This window comes from Anastrepha ludens, chromosome 3 (genome assembly GCF_028408465.1).
Source record: "Anastrepha ludens isolate Willacy chromosome 3, idAnaLude1.1, whole genome shotgun sequence".
Lineage (NCBI taxonomy): Eukaryota > Metazoa > Arthropoda > Insecta > Diptera > Tephritidae > Anastrepha > Anastrepha ludens.
The window spans coordinates 124,812,974-124,830,892 of record NC_071499.1 but is presented as its reverse complement, the minus strand read 5'-3'; the positions used below and the strand labels follow the sequence as shown (position 1 = coordinate 124,830,892).

Sequence of the window (17,919 nt, the reverse complement as noted above, 5' to 3'; positions counted from 1 at the left end):
ATCTTTTATCGAGTATCGGATTTTAAATTGAAATAAAACAACTAAAATTCAAATTGATTGGGCAATCTTTATTATTTTTGTGTAGAACCATTCACGACTATTATTATTTTTTAAATAATCCCTTTCAAATGTTGACCGCAACGGTCATTCGTAAACACCAATTTTGAATGGCTCGCTGGAGGACTTCGGTCGGTATCTCATGAATAACTTTAGTAATATTGGCTTCCAATGCCTCAATCGAAGTTGGTTTCCCCCAAAGTATTTAGACTTCACATACCTATAAATAAAAGTCCAAAGGTGACCAATCTACTGGTCCCAGACGTGAGATAAATTGAAATTTAGTAAATCCATTGTTTCACGGGCTGTATGGCAAGCAGCGCGGTCTCGTTGGAACGAAATATTGTGGAACCACGGCCTTCAATTCGCGGCATCAAAAAGTTATTTATCATGGCGCAATAACATTCGTCGTGCGCTGATACATTGGCGCCAACCTCGTCTTTCAAGACATATGGGCCGATGATTGCTCCAGCCCACAAGCCGCACCAAAAGGTTGTTTTCAATGGATGTTTTTAATGGCTCTTCTTGAATGGCTTCGTGTTGCCCAAACACGGCAATTTTGGTTATTGACGTAGCCATTAATCCAAAAATGGGTGTCATCGCTAAACATCGCTAAGTTGGCCTGAGCGCGCGATGAATACTTTTCACAGAGCGTTGATTTTCGTAATACAATCGTACGATTTGTAAACGTTTTTGAGGCGTAAGTCTTTCCATGATGAAATGTCAATAAATACTGAAAAAATGATGTATTTAGTTTGACAGTAGTCACGCGTGATCTGTCAAAAAACCCCTATTGGAAAAAGTACCTCCAATCTGATCACCCGTTATTTACTGTGTTCACATTTGACTATTATTTCGCTTCGTTCTTAAGTATTTCTATCAAAGGAATTTCGCATTGCATTATTTTTTTACAACATATAAAATTAAAAATTAAAAATTTTGTAAATGAAAAAACCTCGAACTTCAAAAGCTCATATCTCGAAATTGGAGGCTAACTTCGAAAATCGTAGAAATCACTTTTTTACTTATGGCTCAATCTTTAGAAAAATTGGTTTGGTCCAAGGTGTTTAGTGAAGCTGCAAAATGGAAAAAAATTGCTGCCATCAAAAGCCATTATTTTTGAACACCTTTTCTGTAAACTGATTATTCTCTGCCTCTTGAGGTAATCAGTGGCTTGTCAAAGTAATAGAATTGCTTTACAACCAGTTGTCGCATCATCGAAGCAAAATTAAAAGAAATCGCCAGATTCCAGATGCAAATAAATTTTCATTTACTTTTTCCTTATATTTATATATTGTATTATATTTGACGTTGACATACTGACACCGAAAAACGTGGCGAGTGAGTTAATTTTTCCGTACAGATTCTTTAAAACAAAAAACTCCTAAAATACAAATATAATATTAGGCTGAGGAAAAAGAAATCCATTATTTTCTCGGTAGATGGCTGTAGTGATCGATATCTCGTAAGATATCGATCAAACAATTTGAAGGGCATCTCATTGTCAAGGCGTCATTTTACGCTAAACAAAATCGTTCGCTGTTTTTTGTTTGTTCCATTCAGTTGAGAGTTACAGGGTGTTAACAATGGATGTCAACAGAGAGAAAATTCGATACAATTTACAGTTTTTCTTTGATAATGGCGAAAATGCAAACCAGGTTGCTGAATGGCTGATTTTTGAATGGTGTCGATGGTGCCGATACTGTAACAGCTAATTAATTGCAATTTTGGCTTAGTCGATTCCGTTCAGGCATTTTTGATGTTTAAGAAAATGTCAACAATGTGGAAAATGTCGATAAAACCACAGAACTAATCGAAGTTGACCGGCATTTTAGTAGTCGTAGTCGTCCAGAAGCTAAAGATCGGCCATAACATAACAGTAAAATAAAAAATCTGGAGGTGATTTCGGAAGTTTAAAAAATTTTATAATATAAAAATTCAAATAAATTAAATTTTAAATAGCTACTAGGTTTTACTAATCAATTTTTTGCAAGGGATCTCGAAGGGGTTTAAAAATATTCGGTAATCGCTAAAAAAATATCTTTAAAAATATAATTCCCTAATTCTTATTTTTATTCAAATGAGTAAAAATTTCCTATGCCAAAAATTCAAGATATTTATAGGTAAGTTTACAATCTTTAATAAAAGAATTGAGAAAAAAATATGTAAATGCTTTCAAACATTGAGCGCTTAAAAATCGCTTAAAAAATGCACGCTTCTCACGCTCTCACCATATTTTCAATATCACACCAAGTGACAACGATCACGCGCGCTACAAGAACAACAACAGCAACATCACGCAACGGAATTTTTCTACGCATGCCGTCGCTATTAGCAGCTGCCGCCAACATTTGCAGCATACCGACCATTGTGGTTGTTGTTTTTTAATTAAAGTGATACATATATGCGTACATATGTACGCACATTCACATGCATGTGATAGCCAGAAAACCAACCCCATTACAGCTGTTGATATTGGCATTGGGCTGCCGCTCGCGCTGTACAACCAACCTACCCTCTTTTCGAAAAGCTATTTACCCAGCTAAAAATTAGATTGACAAAATTTATGAGAACCAGCGCTGTTAAGTTTTTGACAGTTGTAAAAATCATGAATTGATTGAAAATGGCTGAACAGATTTCAGAAGTATGGATCTGGATGAATCAACACTTTACCCAACACACCAATATCCCCTCTCTGAAGATCTTTTTGTGTTGCTAAAAAAAATTGTCAAATAATTTCGGTTACAGCGCTTAAATTTTTCTCTGAACTTGGTCAATATTCGAGCTATAAAAAGAACTTTACTCCTTTAGAAAGAGCATCCAAAATGTATTGAGCAAATTTTTCACAAGCCGCCCTAAAAATATGAAATATTTCTTAGTATTTTTGGTAGTCACGGGATATATGTACATAAATCACATTTGAGCAACCTAAATAGAGCTGCAGAATTATAAGTTTTTTTATATATTAAGTTGGAGAAAAAGTAATCCATTATTTTCAAATGTCTATGACAGAAATCACAGAAGTAATCGAAATTGACCGGCTTGTTGGTAGTCGCAGCATCGCCCAGGGGCTAAAGATCGACCATAAAACAGTAAAATAAAGAGTCTGCAGGTAATTTCGGAAGTTTAAAAAAGTTTAATATATAAAAATGCAAATGCACGAGCTAAAGATCGGCCATGAAATAGTTTTAAATCATACGTAAAAATAATGGACTTCTTTATTATCGACTAAATATTTCCTATTTCTAAACTCCTGCAGCTTATCATTCAACGCCGTTCATACGCACATTTCTGTACAACAACGATTTGGTGAACGAATTACAATCAGCGCTTAGATCCAGTAGGAGCTGCACCACGGCACCATTCACAAAAGTGGCGAATGATATAGGACTAAACATAGACAAAAAGCGTGTGACTTTGCTTACTTTACTCGACCAATTCAAAGCATTTGACTCTTTAGATCACGAATTTTTAACCTTGAAATTTTAAATTTTTTTTAATTTTTCAAATAAACTCTTGCAGAAACATGTCTCAGTGACCGATGACAAGCAGTAAGTGCCGGTAAAACCATAACCAACTTCTTACCTATAACCCGAGGTGTTCATATCCAACGTTCTATTTTTGGCACTCTTTTGTTTCTCTTGCATGTTAATGATTTGCTTAAGCTTGAATGTTTAGTGTTACTTCAAATCAATCATTAGTACTCAGAGACCCAGATATCTCAAAGATCGATTTATGTTTTCAAAATGAAATATAGTTATTTGGTGACTTAACCTCTCTGTCCATCTTTGGAATAATTAAGTCCTAAAACTTGAATGTATAAAAGAGAATCTGCGCTTCAGATATGAATTGCTCGTTACTTTGCAAATATTGCTCAATATATTCTCAAATAAGTTCCCATTCTCTCAATGAATTTCAATTAATCTCTATTGGAAAGAGATGATTTTGGCTCCACTTGGTGTGCCCAATTGGCGCCGGTTTGCACGAGAAAGAAACGACTGGCGCGCTTTGTTAAACTCGGCCAAAGTCACTTAAGCGGTTAGTGCGCTAAATAAGAAGAAGAATTCCCACTACTATTTTTTTACCTTTTCTTTAATGCCTTTCTACAACTTCGATGTTTTTACTACTAACTATAATTTCGATTTTAATTGTATTGTTAATTTTTCTTACATCTAGGATATAAATAATGTAAGCCATTAATAAGGACAATAATTGACAAAAAATAACTTATGGTTGTATGCTTGACTTAATTAAAATAAATAAATCAACAGCCTGCGACTCACTTCTTCGCAGCCTTTAAAATAAGCTGTGCCTCATAAGAGAGCACCACTTAAAGGCCTTTTAATGAAACCTTATTAATATTATTAGGCTACTGCGCACTGCGACCAAAAGAGATTTATTGTGCAAAGTCTGCTGAAGCAGTCTATATTTTAAGGCTTTTTAAAAATTTTAGCACATTCTGGGACTTATTGTTCCATCTTTCATATGGATGCACGGCGATACCACCAAGATGGTGTAGCTGTTTTCTGCCTAGTGCAGGACATTTACAAAAAACGTGTTCTGAATTTTCAGTGTCCATTTCACAGAACCGGCAGCCTCAAGAAAACCAATTTTGCTTAAGTCGTATCTCAGGCAACAGTGGCCTGTGAAGTAAGCAGTAAAAAGTCTTAAATCTTAAATCAAACACTAAAAAAGTGCTATTCATTTTTCAACATTTTTAAGCTTCAAAATTACACACATAAAAAGCATTGAGCCTTTAAAGAAGGTATTCACAAGATTTGCGTTACGGCCGCTGGATTTTTCAGCAATTAGACTTGACTTTATACGATTCCCGATCTCGGCTGTTAAACTTAACATCACTACAGAGTAGAGGAACACTTTTGTCGCATTCCTTTGTATTAAAAGTGCTAGCAAGTGAATTTTATTGTACTGATATCTTTAGTAGATTAACTGTAAGGAACTTGCACCATTTTGACATATTTTATAGGCTATTGGAAAAATTTAATTAGCCCTTTAAGCGAACCTTAACCAAACTCAGTAATATCAAAGATTTCGAGCTAACATTTATTGAGGCGGTATTGGAAAACTTAGTGGTAAGTCATTTAAATGGCCGCGGCCGCTGTAAACGAATGGGTTGGTGCGTGACTACCGTTCATAGGTTCGCGTCTCAGTGCATGAAACTGCAAAATTAAAAAAAAGTGTTTTCTAATAGCGATCGCCCCTCGGATGGTAATGACAAACCTTCGAGTGTATTTCTGCCATTAAACGGCTTCTTATAAAAAAAACCATTTGCCATTCGGAGTCGGCTTAAAACTGTAGGTACCTCTATTTGTGAAACAATATCAAGACGGAGGCCAAAAATAGGAAGAGAAGCTTGCCAATTATTAATTTTTTAAGTCGTATAAAGAAACTCTATATTTACAAGCGCATATCAAGTAAAAATATAATTTTATTCCATTCATTAAAAGAATAACTAAAAAAAACTAATAATAATATTGTATTAAAGATATGTTTTTGCTTACTATAGCTAAACGGTTTCTAAAAATTATAATTATCAACTTTCTTTTAGCTCCTTCAAAAAAGGATACCCGAAATGTAGTTGGAAAACGTGTTCCGTATTGTGCTCATTTCAAGCCTGTTAAAATTAGATATCTTTTTATTTATTTATTTAAAATTGAATATCAACCACACAATGAACAGTGAATGTTTGTAAAAACAAAACCAAAAAAAACATTAAATTCTTTAAACATTTTTATAGAACTGCAACATAACTCCAATTTTTGCTAAAGCAGCTAACCAAACTATGCCTCCCTTACAAAGCGCTGTACAAGCGCATTCCACTAATCTCCTTTTGTGAGCAAAAAACTATTTTAAGTGTTTGTGCTACCGCTTTCAAATTTTACATAGCTACTGCTACATATTTCATATTCTTAACTTCTAAAAAAGAACACCTTCGTGCGCTGTAAGATAGACTTTAGCCATATTTAAATTTGTAGGTACTACCGACGCGTTTCGCTTACAGCATTTAGTGCTGTTGCTAACATTCGCGCTACATGGGTCTGTTAGTGTTGGCGTGCGCTGTTGTGTGCCTAGTAAATGTTGCTAAAATTGCTTTACAGCGATCGCCAAACACATTTACACACTAAATGTTTTAATTTGTTGATGTTGTTATTATTCTTGAGATACCGCATTTTACTTAGGAAATAGGATATTTTCATTTATGAAATATTAATTATTTATTTTTGCAACAAATTAAGTAGTTTTTAAATTAAAATAAAATTGAGAAACAAAAAATTCATTGCTTACTTTGCGCTGCTGTGGCGGTTGTTTGCAGGCCGCGCTCAGCTACTGCTGCTCCGCAGTTGCCGCTATTTCTTGCTTGCTATCCGTTGCTTGTGTTGTTAAATGTTAGTTTGCAATTTTTTAAAACTATATTTTAATATCCTTTATTGCTAATATTTTTCAAAGTTCGTATTTGTGTTTTTCCAGTTGGTTCTTTTACAACAATTTGCTTGTACTTTGTAATTTTACAGCACAAAAAGAGTTAAATTTCTCAGTAGCACACAACTTGCTTAAGCACACAGACAGCCACTCTGCCGTTTGACTGGCTAGTTCACTCGCTTGGTTCTGCCGCGTATTTTTGACCATTTTATTTTTTTTCTTTTTTTTCGGAACTTGTTCGTACTTTGGTTTTTTCATGATTTATTCGTTTCAATTCTCGTCGATTTTATTGGAGTTGATTTTTTATTATATTCTTTTATTATTTATTTGTATTTAAATTTCTTGTCCGCTTCTGCTGCTTCTTGTGCGTTGTAATACTTGGTTGTTGCTTCTTATTTATTAATTTTTTAATACTCAATTAAATTAAATTTTTTTAATTAAACTCAATTGAACTTAAAAATAAACGGGTAGAATCGAACGTAACTAAAAGGTATAACGAATTTTGATGTGTGGCGAATTTTGCTGTAGCCTCCTGCGCGGCGCGTAAAAAGCGAAAATAAATTTATTTATTTTGTTTGCTTTTAGTTTCCACGTTGCCCGCGTTTGTAGTTGTTTTTCTTTGTTTTGTTTGTGCTGAAGCATTTATTTACTTGCTTGCTTGCTTACATTCATTTTGCTTCTCGAGTTGGGCCGTTGGCTTGTCGCAAAAATTCAAATTTTGAATGTTGTATTGTTCAACGCGCGCAGCACTTTTTCCCGTACGCTGGTAAAGCTTTGCGCGTATTTCCGTTACGCGCGCGTCAACTTTGCTTATTTCAGAAATTTTTTTGTTAGTGTAATTTGCTCTCTTAAAAACTTAGATGCAACTTAAAACTTTTTGCTTCCTTTTCTTTTTGATTTGCACACAAATTCAAATTATAAACTCATAAAATATAACGTTTGCCGAAATTTTGATTTCCTGCTTGCTTTTTGTCTTTCTTGATTGCCAAAATTTTCTTTTTCATTCCTTTTTTTGCCGAAAAGTTTTTGTATGTTTTAGTGTCGTTTGTCAAAATTTTTTATTTGCCGAAATATTTTTGACTGGTAATTGAATTAAAATCAAAAATTAAAAAACTGAGGAGAGGCGCTAAAAGCTAAAAACTGCGCTCCGCTCGCTCGATCGCGCGTTTGCCAAGCTTCTCGCGAGTCCTTCTTTCCGGCCCGGCGTTCCAAATACAAATGAAACTGAGTGCGACCGGCGCGTAGAGCCAAGGCGCATCACCAATGATTTCATGTTAAAAAAAACAAGGTTAACAAAAAAAAACATGCAACCAAATCAACGGCAGAACGAAAGCAGCATCAAAAGCAAATTGGAAAGCAAAGCAACATTGCCAATTGAGCCGAACTCATCGTCACAGCGTCAGTCAAATGGTCGGCCAATTGGTTAGTTGGTTGGTTGGCTGGTTGGTTGGCTGCTCGGTTGGACGACATATTCGGCGCCAATTCGTTTGGTCGTTGCTGGCTGATTGTGCGCTCGGTGGTTGAGCTCATCGTTGGTACGCACGCTGCCGCCGGTGCCGACTCAACCAAACAACCACCATTTGAATGGCGCATAGGAAGTGGAGAAGCAATAGCAGAAAGTAATATGTAGAGTGGAGTGTGTGTGCAAAGTGGGCAAGCAGGATGGCTGAGCAGCGCACAGTGTCCACATCAAGGCGAATCTATACAAGTTGCTGGCAGTAGCACAAAACCATCTATTTTCTTTTTGCAATTGCGTGATTTGCCTGCCAAAAAACAGATCACTTTGATATGCAAACCACCAAATCGCACGAAAAAACAACAAATCAGCTGTACTACTGCGACCACCTTGTGTGCGCGCGCCGTGGCCAACAGACTGCGAATGCTGCATTACCCGCTTCATAGAGGCGATGAGAGCGGTGCTGCGCTGGTCAGCTGCTTCAGCAACAGCAGTTCGTTCTTCACTTAAGAGCCCAATATTTGATTTAGTTAACATATACTTGTGCTTGTATGTATTTATTTTAACCACAACTAGCGTTAGTGAGCGCTGGTACTAGTCCTCGTCGTATACTTAGTCAATAACTGCTTGTCCTACTTCTTAAACTGCTTCTAACTTTTTCTCCACACCACCTTTGTCATTCACGCATGCAGAGAACGTTTAGGTATTAAGAAGTATTGTGGTATTGAGGTATTGAGAAGTCACATGGAGTACGAATAAAGTAAACTGCCAAACATCAAGTCGAACGCCGAAGACAGTGTCACCACACCCAACTCGACAGTGGGGCAATTCTTAAGAGAATTGAGTGGCATGCCAAACGTTGTCAGCCCTTGCTTCAGGCCCAGAACAGAATTGTAGTGGGGCAGCGGGTAACGGGTTAACGTGTGGTGATCAGCTGAGCCACTTCCGGCGGAAAATTCGGTCGGTTAAACGCAATTGCGACGGGGACGGAAAACTTTATTGCGAAGGGACCAAGGCGAATCTATTAAAGGTGGTATCGTTTTTTTTTCTTTCGCCGTATCGATGTGGCTGTCAGCACAGAATGAGACAAGGCGAGTTCATTCTTTGGTTTTCACTTTGCCAATACTTTCACATGTCAATCAAACGTACAAAACATTGTTGTTGGTCTAGTGCCGCCACCTTTAATGAGCACGCCTTGGACGTGTAGTGAAGTCGTTCGATTGGTTTTTTTTTTACAAATCGAATATTATTTGCCTGTCGTTGCTTGTAAATAATCAAATTGTGATCAAGTAATCAAAAAAGCCACACCCGTCGGAGAAAATAGAAATTAATCTAATTATTTTGCCGTCGTAAAAATAATCGACGGCAAGAAATCCGTCCTCGCTCCTGTTTAATTTCATGCTATTAAATGTTTTCTAATTTCGGCGGCGGATACCCGTCAACCCGCTGTCCGCTGCAATTCTGTTCAATGGATCAGGATCCTTAAATGTCGTTGCCTCACTGATTCTTCCCATATGCATATCCAATACATACCATCGCTTTCTGCACGTGCTCGCGCTCCGTCTCATCCTCTGCTTGAGCTACATACTCTTTCTCCTCATGCTCGCTTCCTATCTTTCTTCATTCATTCATTACGAACATTTATCGATCTTCATTATTCTCTTTGGCTCCATTTTACCCATTAGCCAATCGTCTTGTTGGAACGCGTTCGTACAGTGCGTGTTTTGTTGATTCAGCTCGTGACTTCTCGATGAGGGACATTACGGAAAGTAGAACGGTAACGAGCCGATCGTGCTCGGCCAACTCCGTTTGTATTGTCTTTTCGTTCTTCTCTTAGAATCTTGCAGTTCTAACAATCTTCTTAATACCATTAAGTGGTCGGGCCTTGCAGTAGGAGCTACCCTGGGTGAACAGCGCAAAAAGAGAATTCGCAAAGTTGCGCTGCATGAAAATAGTCTAACCAACATTCTTTGCCTCATCAACGTTTAAATCACTCTTTATATCATTCAAAATCTCTGCCGTTTTTCGCTCATATTGCTCATGCTAATTGAGTTCCTCTCAAACCAAATCGTCATCATTATCAATATTATGTTTCAACGCCTTATCATCTTCATCATTACCAACGTTCCAGGCTCTCTTGTTAAGTTCTTCGTCTGTAAAGTCTTGTACCACAGTAATGTAAATAAGCAGCGTCGTAAATAACAAACAGCCAACTAACAGCCTTTACTTAAACACTCGCATAATTTGTAATATTCACCCCAATGCTAGTTTGCCAATTTGAAAAAATTCCAATGCTTCCTATTGGCGCCGAAAGCAACAGCAGTAGAATATTGCCAGAACACAGCCGTTTGGCTATGTGATGTATAACAGCAACTATTTCGTTCAATAGTGTGAGTACTAATTCACTTGAACTCTCAATCCAATCAGAAAAGCAGAAACGTAGATATTACTAGCAGCTATGTTATGTGAGTATTGAATTCAGCTGCTAATAAAAGCAAAATATTCGGTAATTTTAAAATGCGCAAAGTATTGTGAAACACTGGAAAATAGAAGATTTGTTTTATTGAAAATATTTTCTTTGCGAACGAGACAAGAGTGGAATTTAGGTTGTGCCTTTTAGGCAGAGCGATTAAAGATTCGAATTAAAAGCCGTGGAATTGTGAAGAGCAATTTGTGAATTTGAGCAATTTTTACAATTTTTGTAAAAGATTTGAAACTTAAATTTATATGGATTTTCTTACAAAAAACGAAAATTATCAAAATTATTATTGCCATAGCCTCACTTCCTTAACAGAGGATCACTCAACGGTGATATTCACTAAATACGACCTAACAGGGGCAGCCATTAGCAGAGCTACTATTACAGTAGAGAAGTTACATACAGTAGCAGAACACCCACTGTCACTGAGTGTATTGGAAGCAGTTGAACCAGAAAATATGTATTTAACATTTGCGCCTTTTTATTTCATTAACATTCTCTGATTGAACTAGCAGCAGATAAGCTAAATTCACTGTTAACTTTGCGTTCCGACGAGTAAGGCATATTTTCGTATACATGGATAGTTCTGTTCGGTTAATGCAAAACAGAATCGAATAATTAATGCAATAAGCGGATAGTTAAAGCAATGAGAAACTGAAGACTTAGTGATAATCAAACCCTTATTTCAACGATCACTAAAATTTAGTGATAGTGCATCCACTAAGCAGAATCACTGAATACAGTATGGCGAATTTAGAGGATTACTTTAGATGGCATGAAGCTGACTATTTTTTAATAAATATTTGTATACGCATTTAATATACAATAATTTAATTAATTGCCATCGGCCCACTTTATTAACAGTAGATCACTCAACAGTGATATTCACTAAATACAAGTTAACAGCAACAGCCATTAACAGAGTTACCATTACAGTAGAGTGGCTCCTGTAACAGAGCTACTACTACTACTGAATGTATTGGAAGCAGTTCAGTCAAGGAATGTGTTATTTAACATTTGCGCTCTTTGATTTGATTAGCATTCTCTGGTTGAACCAGCTAAACAACAAGATGCGCTGTTAACTTTCCTGTGAGATGTAACAGGCACATCTTCATATGCGTGGTCGTCCTGTTAAGTTAATACAGTCATTGCATATAACTCATATGTGAAGACATTTTACATGTATAACTTTTTAGTTCAATATGATACTTTTTTTTATTAAAATCTATATCTAAATTCAAAATGATTCAAGAATATTATATATTTAATGATAATTTTTATACATCGCTAACATTCTGCAAATGGAAAGGAAGAAGAATTACAATTTATTTAATGCACAAAATTTACTCTTGACTATCCTCTTAAATGTAACTACAATTTGTCAGATATTTATATTAGTTTGTTCTTCTAAAAATTTTCCCAAAATCAATCGCTGAATATTAATGCGATCGCCACCCAGGATTATCTAAAAATATGTTATAATACTTCCTTTTTTCTAATTAACAAACCGAGTGCTTATTTACTCTGCACATTTCCTCATTATTCTATTTAAAGCAGATTATCAGTTCTTTGGCATTTATTTCTTTAAATATGAATATATAATTATTGCTAATGTGCATTTTGCATCTGCCTTGAACATAAATTTTCAAGCATTTGCTTTCGTTTTTGGCGTATTAGATTTTTCTGCACTTCTGCAGCCGAAAATGGGCAGCTGATATGCACAGTCCGATAATTAGAGCAGACGATGCAGTTAAGAAAATGAGAACAAAAGCGAAAAAAATTGAAACAATGCAATTGATTTCAAAGGTGCATAGATTTCATGTCTTTTCAGTAAAGGCGGAATTGTTTTTTAAATTATTATTTATTATTTATTATTTATAGATGCAATTTTCAATCTACTTTTATCTTCACATTTATTATAAGATTTGCCGATGCACCGGTTGCAAGGCAAACATTTTTTGATAAGCAATATAGCCAATTTATCGCTCAATTTATAGTATATCCCACCTGACTCGTTCCAGTAAGTAGGCAGTGTCAAAATTTTTTGACTGCATGAATTTTGCAGTCATTTCTATACATACTTTGTTATTATTCATTGCTTTACTTCTTTTTATTTTTTTTATTTTTGTTAATAGGACTATGAATAAGTTCGTTTCGGTTTTACAACAGATGGCGTAACTTGATTATTATTCCATCGATCCACATTTCCAAACATTCATTGGAGAGCTACTGTCGTAAGGCACAAACGTCAGTATAAGTTTTTTATTTGAAGCGTAAACAACAATATTTTTACCACACTTGAAAATGTCGAATTTCGTGCCAAATAATGTGTTTTTGCGGGGAATTCTTCTTCATTATTTTAATATGAAGAAAAAAGCAGCCGAAAGTCATCGTATCTTGGTGGAAGTTTATGGTGAGCATGCTCTATCTGAGCGAACGTGCCAGAAGTGGTTTGCACGCTTTAAAAGTGGTGATTTTGGCTTGGAAGACGAAGAACGCGAGGGTGCGCCGCCAAAGTTCATGGATACCGAATTGGAGGAATTGCTCGATCAAGATCCGGCTCAAACGCAAGAAGAGGTTGCAAAAACTTTGGGAGTTGATCAATCAACCATTTCCAAACGTTTAAAAGCCATGGGAATGATCCGAAAGGTAGGCCATTGGGTGCCGTATGAATTGAAGCCAAGAGACGTTGAACGCCGTTTTATGGCATGCGAACAACTGCTTCAACGGCACAAAAGAAAGGGTTTTTTGCATCGAATTGTGACTGGCGATGAAAAGTGGGTCCATTACGACAATCCAAAACGTCGGGCAACGTATGGATACCCTGGCCATGCTTCAACATCGACGTCGGCGCAGAATATTCATGGCCTGAAGGTTATGCTGTGTATCTGGTGGGACCAGCTGGGTGTTGTGTATTATGAGCTACTGAAACCGAATGAAACGATTACGGGGGATGTCTACCGACGACAATTGATGCGTTTGAGCCGAGCACTGCGAGAAAAACGGCCGCAATACGCCGATAGACACGACAAAGTTATTTTGCAACATGACAATGCTCGGCCACATGTTGCACAAGTGGTCAAAACATACTTAGAAACGCTCAAATGGGATGTCCTACCCCACCCGCTGTATAGTCCAGACCTTGCGCCATCCGATTACTATCTCTTCCGATCGATGCAACATGGCCTGGCTGACCAGCACTTCCGTAATTACGATGAAGTCAAAAAATGGATCGATTCGTGGATTGCGGCAAAACCGACCGAATTTTTCACAAAGGGAATCCGTGAATTGCCAGAAAGATGGGAAAAAGTAGTAGTAAGCGATGGACAATATTTTGAATATTAAATTTGTAACCATTTTACGTCAATAAAGTTTCAAATTTCGAAAAAAAACCGCACGAACTTATTCATAGTCCTATTACATTGCCTGCTCTGTCGTCTCTGCAATCATTATGTATGTTACTATACAATCAGCGTTAAAAGAAACTGTTAATTATTTATTCTGTAATTTTTTTTTTTTTTTTATATTATAAAAATATAGCTCCTACTATAACAAAACCCATATAAAGCAAGCTTTCGAACTTTGTATTGTATAAAATTGTTTTTTTTTTTTGTAATTTTTACTCGGAATTTTCAAAACAATGTCGGGTTTGCATTTCTATAGCTCATTTAATATTGGTATAAAAATGTGCAAATTTCAAGTGGTTCAAAAATCGCATTGATTTTTGACAACTTTTTCTACCGACGAGTGTTTTCTTCTATATAAAAAAATGAAGTAGGCGTTAAATGTAGAAAATCCACAAAACCAGGGAAAAAAATTCTCAAAAATCAATGTGACTTTTGATCTACTTGCAACTTCCACTTTACCATACGAAAATTCAATCATCTATAGAATTGAATCAAGGCGAATTCACTAAAGGTGGTGGCACCAGACCAACAACAATGCTTTGTACGTTTGATTGTCACAATAAAGTATTGAACATTAATAAAGTAGAAAACAAAGAATGAATTCGCCTTGTTTCATTCTGTGCTGTCAGCCACATGTCACGGCGAAAAAAATCAGCTGATTTGCCGATACCACCTTTAATAGATTCGTCTTGAATTGAATACTTGATAATTTTTCTACAAATTCTGAGTAAAAAGTTTGAAACTTTCATGGAAGTTTGCGGAATTCTTACAAATTTTGTACAAAGTATGAACTGTGTTTGATAAAAGAATAATTCAAATTAAAAAGTAAATAAATAGTGAAAACTTTCTAATATATGTTTTTTTCGCGGGCATTCTGGCAGCACTCTACCCTCAAGTGACCTTGTGAAACCAGGACAAGCCTATTGGACTGCCGCCAAGCATTACATCGTGGAGTGTCAATATATGGTGTATACTTTCGTTTGGCGTTGACTGTATGTACGAGTATGCTCTACCCCCGCTCACCATGCCCAATGTGGCAGGTACCATCTGCATCATATGCCGCACGCTTCCTGTCGCAACCATAGCAAATACCACATGAAATTTAGTATTCGCCATTGGTTTTCGCTGTGTTACTGCAGTGCAGCTATGCTTGTAATGTACTAAGAATAAATTCGCAAATACTGCCAACGTCTAACGTCTCGGTGGGTCTTTGCGGAAGTATATTCCTCAGCTGTGTCCGCACTTCTAAGTACGCATATCAAAATCTAGTAACCCAAACCAACTCAGGGCATTGCCTTACTTATGTATTTGGTTCTGAGTTGAAAATTTATTGAAAAAATCCCTTATAACGAAATACCTAAACAACTCACCATTGTGCAGCGCCTAAGGCCTCCTCCCTTATTCTGAAAACGCTTTTTAGCCTAAGAGCATTTTAGCCTTTCTTGAAAGTACTTTTTAGCCTAAGTGCGAATAGCTCAATAAGCTCCTCGTGATACCTGTTCACTCCACTAGAGCTCCCAAAAACGTCTGTCAGTCAGAAGATGGCTTCAGTAAACTTAGGCTACTGAGATATCTTCAACGAATTGCTTTCGTTGACGAATCTATGCGAAATATGAAATCAGCTGCTCTTGTGCCATCAACTTGAATGATTTTGCCTTGGTTGTGTCTTTATCTTCACATAAATTTTCATTTATTGTATATTTCACACAAAGCTCAGTTATCCTACCTTAGTTAATCTATAGCTTCATATTAGACAGCTAATTACGCTGAAATCACGTTTACTCAGACTCAAGGTGCTCAAGAGCCTTCACAAAATCCTAAGGGTACCGCCGTGATACAAAGATATGCTACTATAAATAGTATTTATCTAAGCAGTTGACTACTAGAACCAAGCTGAGGATTTTTAAGCCAAATGTTAAGTTTGTGCTATTATATGGAAACAAAATTCAAAGCTGCGTAAACAGATGCCTACGCAGTAGGGATCAAAATAAGAAACTTTGCCGAAGGAACCATACCTCTAAAACGAATTCTGATGTCCCCCAATTTGGGTCGAACGAAAAATCCCACTTTGACACATTTAGAGTGCTCCAATCGAGTCCAAATGTATGACCGACCCCCACTAACTTTGGACGGCCGATCCACCCATGCCAGTGGCACATCCCTGGAACTCCCCTGGGGGGTTCCCCATACAATCATTTCAAAATATCACCATTTTTGGCCTTTACATGAGAAAAGAAACTAAAAAGTTCGACCCAAATTGGGGGGCATCAGAATTCGTTTTAGAGGTATGGTTCCTTCGGCAAAGTTTCTTATTTTGATCCCTAGAATATGACTTTCACAGAGCAATGGGCGATTTTTTTGCCTCCCCACAAATCGACCCAGCCTACTACGCAGGATATTGAAAATATGGTGGCCCAATACCATACGCAATAACGAACTGTACGAGTGGTGCAAAATTCAAACAAGAGCTGACTTGAGCTAAGAAATTTTAGGTGGATTGGTCATATAAGACCAATTGAAATTGAGATTCACTAGCGAAAATGGAAATGGATGAGTCGCGTAATCCGTGAATCTGTTACTGACATCAAAAAAATTTTGTTGGACTGGAATCCGCAAGGCTCTTGTCGTAGAGGAGGACTAAAAGGAACATGAAGGTCAAGTCTATGAATCACGAAGTGAAATCACGAATGTTGACAATTCACTCACGTGGCCACAGATAAAGTTAAATGATGTAAAGCGACCCCAATGGAAATTTTTTGTGTCGGTTCTTTTGCACTTCGACTGTCAACAACAACTCGAAAGCAAGACAACAATATCTAAGAATGATTGGGACTCGTTACAAGCTCAAGCTCATGCAATCCTGCAACCAACGAACAGTCACTCGCACTTACTAGAAATTACTGCAGTATTAGTTGGGAAAACAGTAACCTTTTTTACTTGAAGCTGAGTGAAGAGCTTAGTAACAGGTCTACACCATCTTCTTTAGAGTTGACTGCGCTATTCACAGCTAAATTGGGAAAAACAGAAAGAAAAGAAATGCAACAGTTCGGATTTCAGAAAGGTTTGCTAGAACACGCGCTCGCATGTAGACTGCATATCGGTGGTCTCATTGAAGACTCGTTTTTTCTCGCAACAGTCGGTTCTACATACTTTGCCAGAAGAGTCCGCTTTAAAATCGGCCAGGAACTGTCACGTCAACAGCATTTTCCCCAAAAATGTATAACAAAAATTTGGTTTGCTTTCACAGCAATAATAAGACGCGCTCGTTCACACAGCAGCACCCCATTCAAGATGCTGAATTTCACAATGAAAATGGGTAACTAATTTAGAAAATCAGTTGAAGATTTGCTGCCTACAACTTGTCATGCGTTGGTAGCTTTGATATCGCCATTTATTGAAAATATTTAAACTACAGATTAATTTCTTACTTTCAGATATTCACGAAACTGTAAGGTACTTACTTACCTGGTTGCAGTTTTTTTCTGAACACAATTATCTTTTAATCATTAACTCTTCATTAATTTCTTAGCTGCTCTTCTAACTTCAGCCTGCTTTGTCGGTCTACGGTTTGAGGCGTATAGGGCCAGTCTGGTTTCTATTTGGTTGGAATCCTATGAAAATACCTTCCACTTTAAGAATATCCTTCGTTTTAAGGACTGATCGTCCCAGTAATAGTCTCGATTTTCATAATAGGTTAGCCATCATACGGCTTACTGTTTGTCTGAACTGTTACTTGGTGCATACAGTGGATATCAAACATACTGGCTGCCACTTATTGGCCTTCCCCTTTGTTACACTTTCCAACTCTTCTCTGATCGATTTTTCTTCTTAGTGCTTCGATCAAGTCTCTTTTGTTTCTGCTCGGATTTTGTTTTTCTAAATTTTACTTCTCTTGATTCTTAAATACATAAGTTTATTTTCGAATTCCGTTAGATATACATACATACATACAGGTATACATATGTATGGTATATTAAGCTGACCCACCAAAAATAAGTGATGTTTTTTTTTGAAATTATTGAAGATCGCGTAATAAACCAAAAGACATGAAAATAAATATCGTGATCCAGCACGACTAT

General features: G+C 36.8%; 1 protein-coding gene across 6 annotated transcripts in view; it reads right to left on the bottom strand.

Annotated features, from left to right (window-relative positions):
- LOC128859028 (neurogenic protein mastermind) overlaps positions 1-17,697 on the bottom strand; it is a 66,105-nt gene extending 48,408 nt beyond the window's left edge. For 2 of the 6 annotated variants that reach the window (XM_054095698.1, XM_054095697.1), the window contains exon 1: positions 17,306-17,697. The gene's annotated coding sequence lies outside the window, so the exon portion shown is untranslated. Of the gene's footprint in view, positions 1-6,363; positions 7,689-17,301 lie in introns of those variants that run through there. The other 4 variants (XM_054095696.1, XM_054095692.1, XM_054095693.1 and 1 more) reach the window with 3 other exon arrangements.
- Positions 17,698-17,919: the final 222 nt, after the last annotated feature.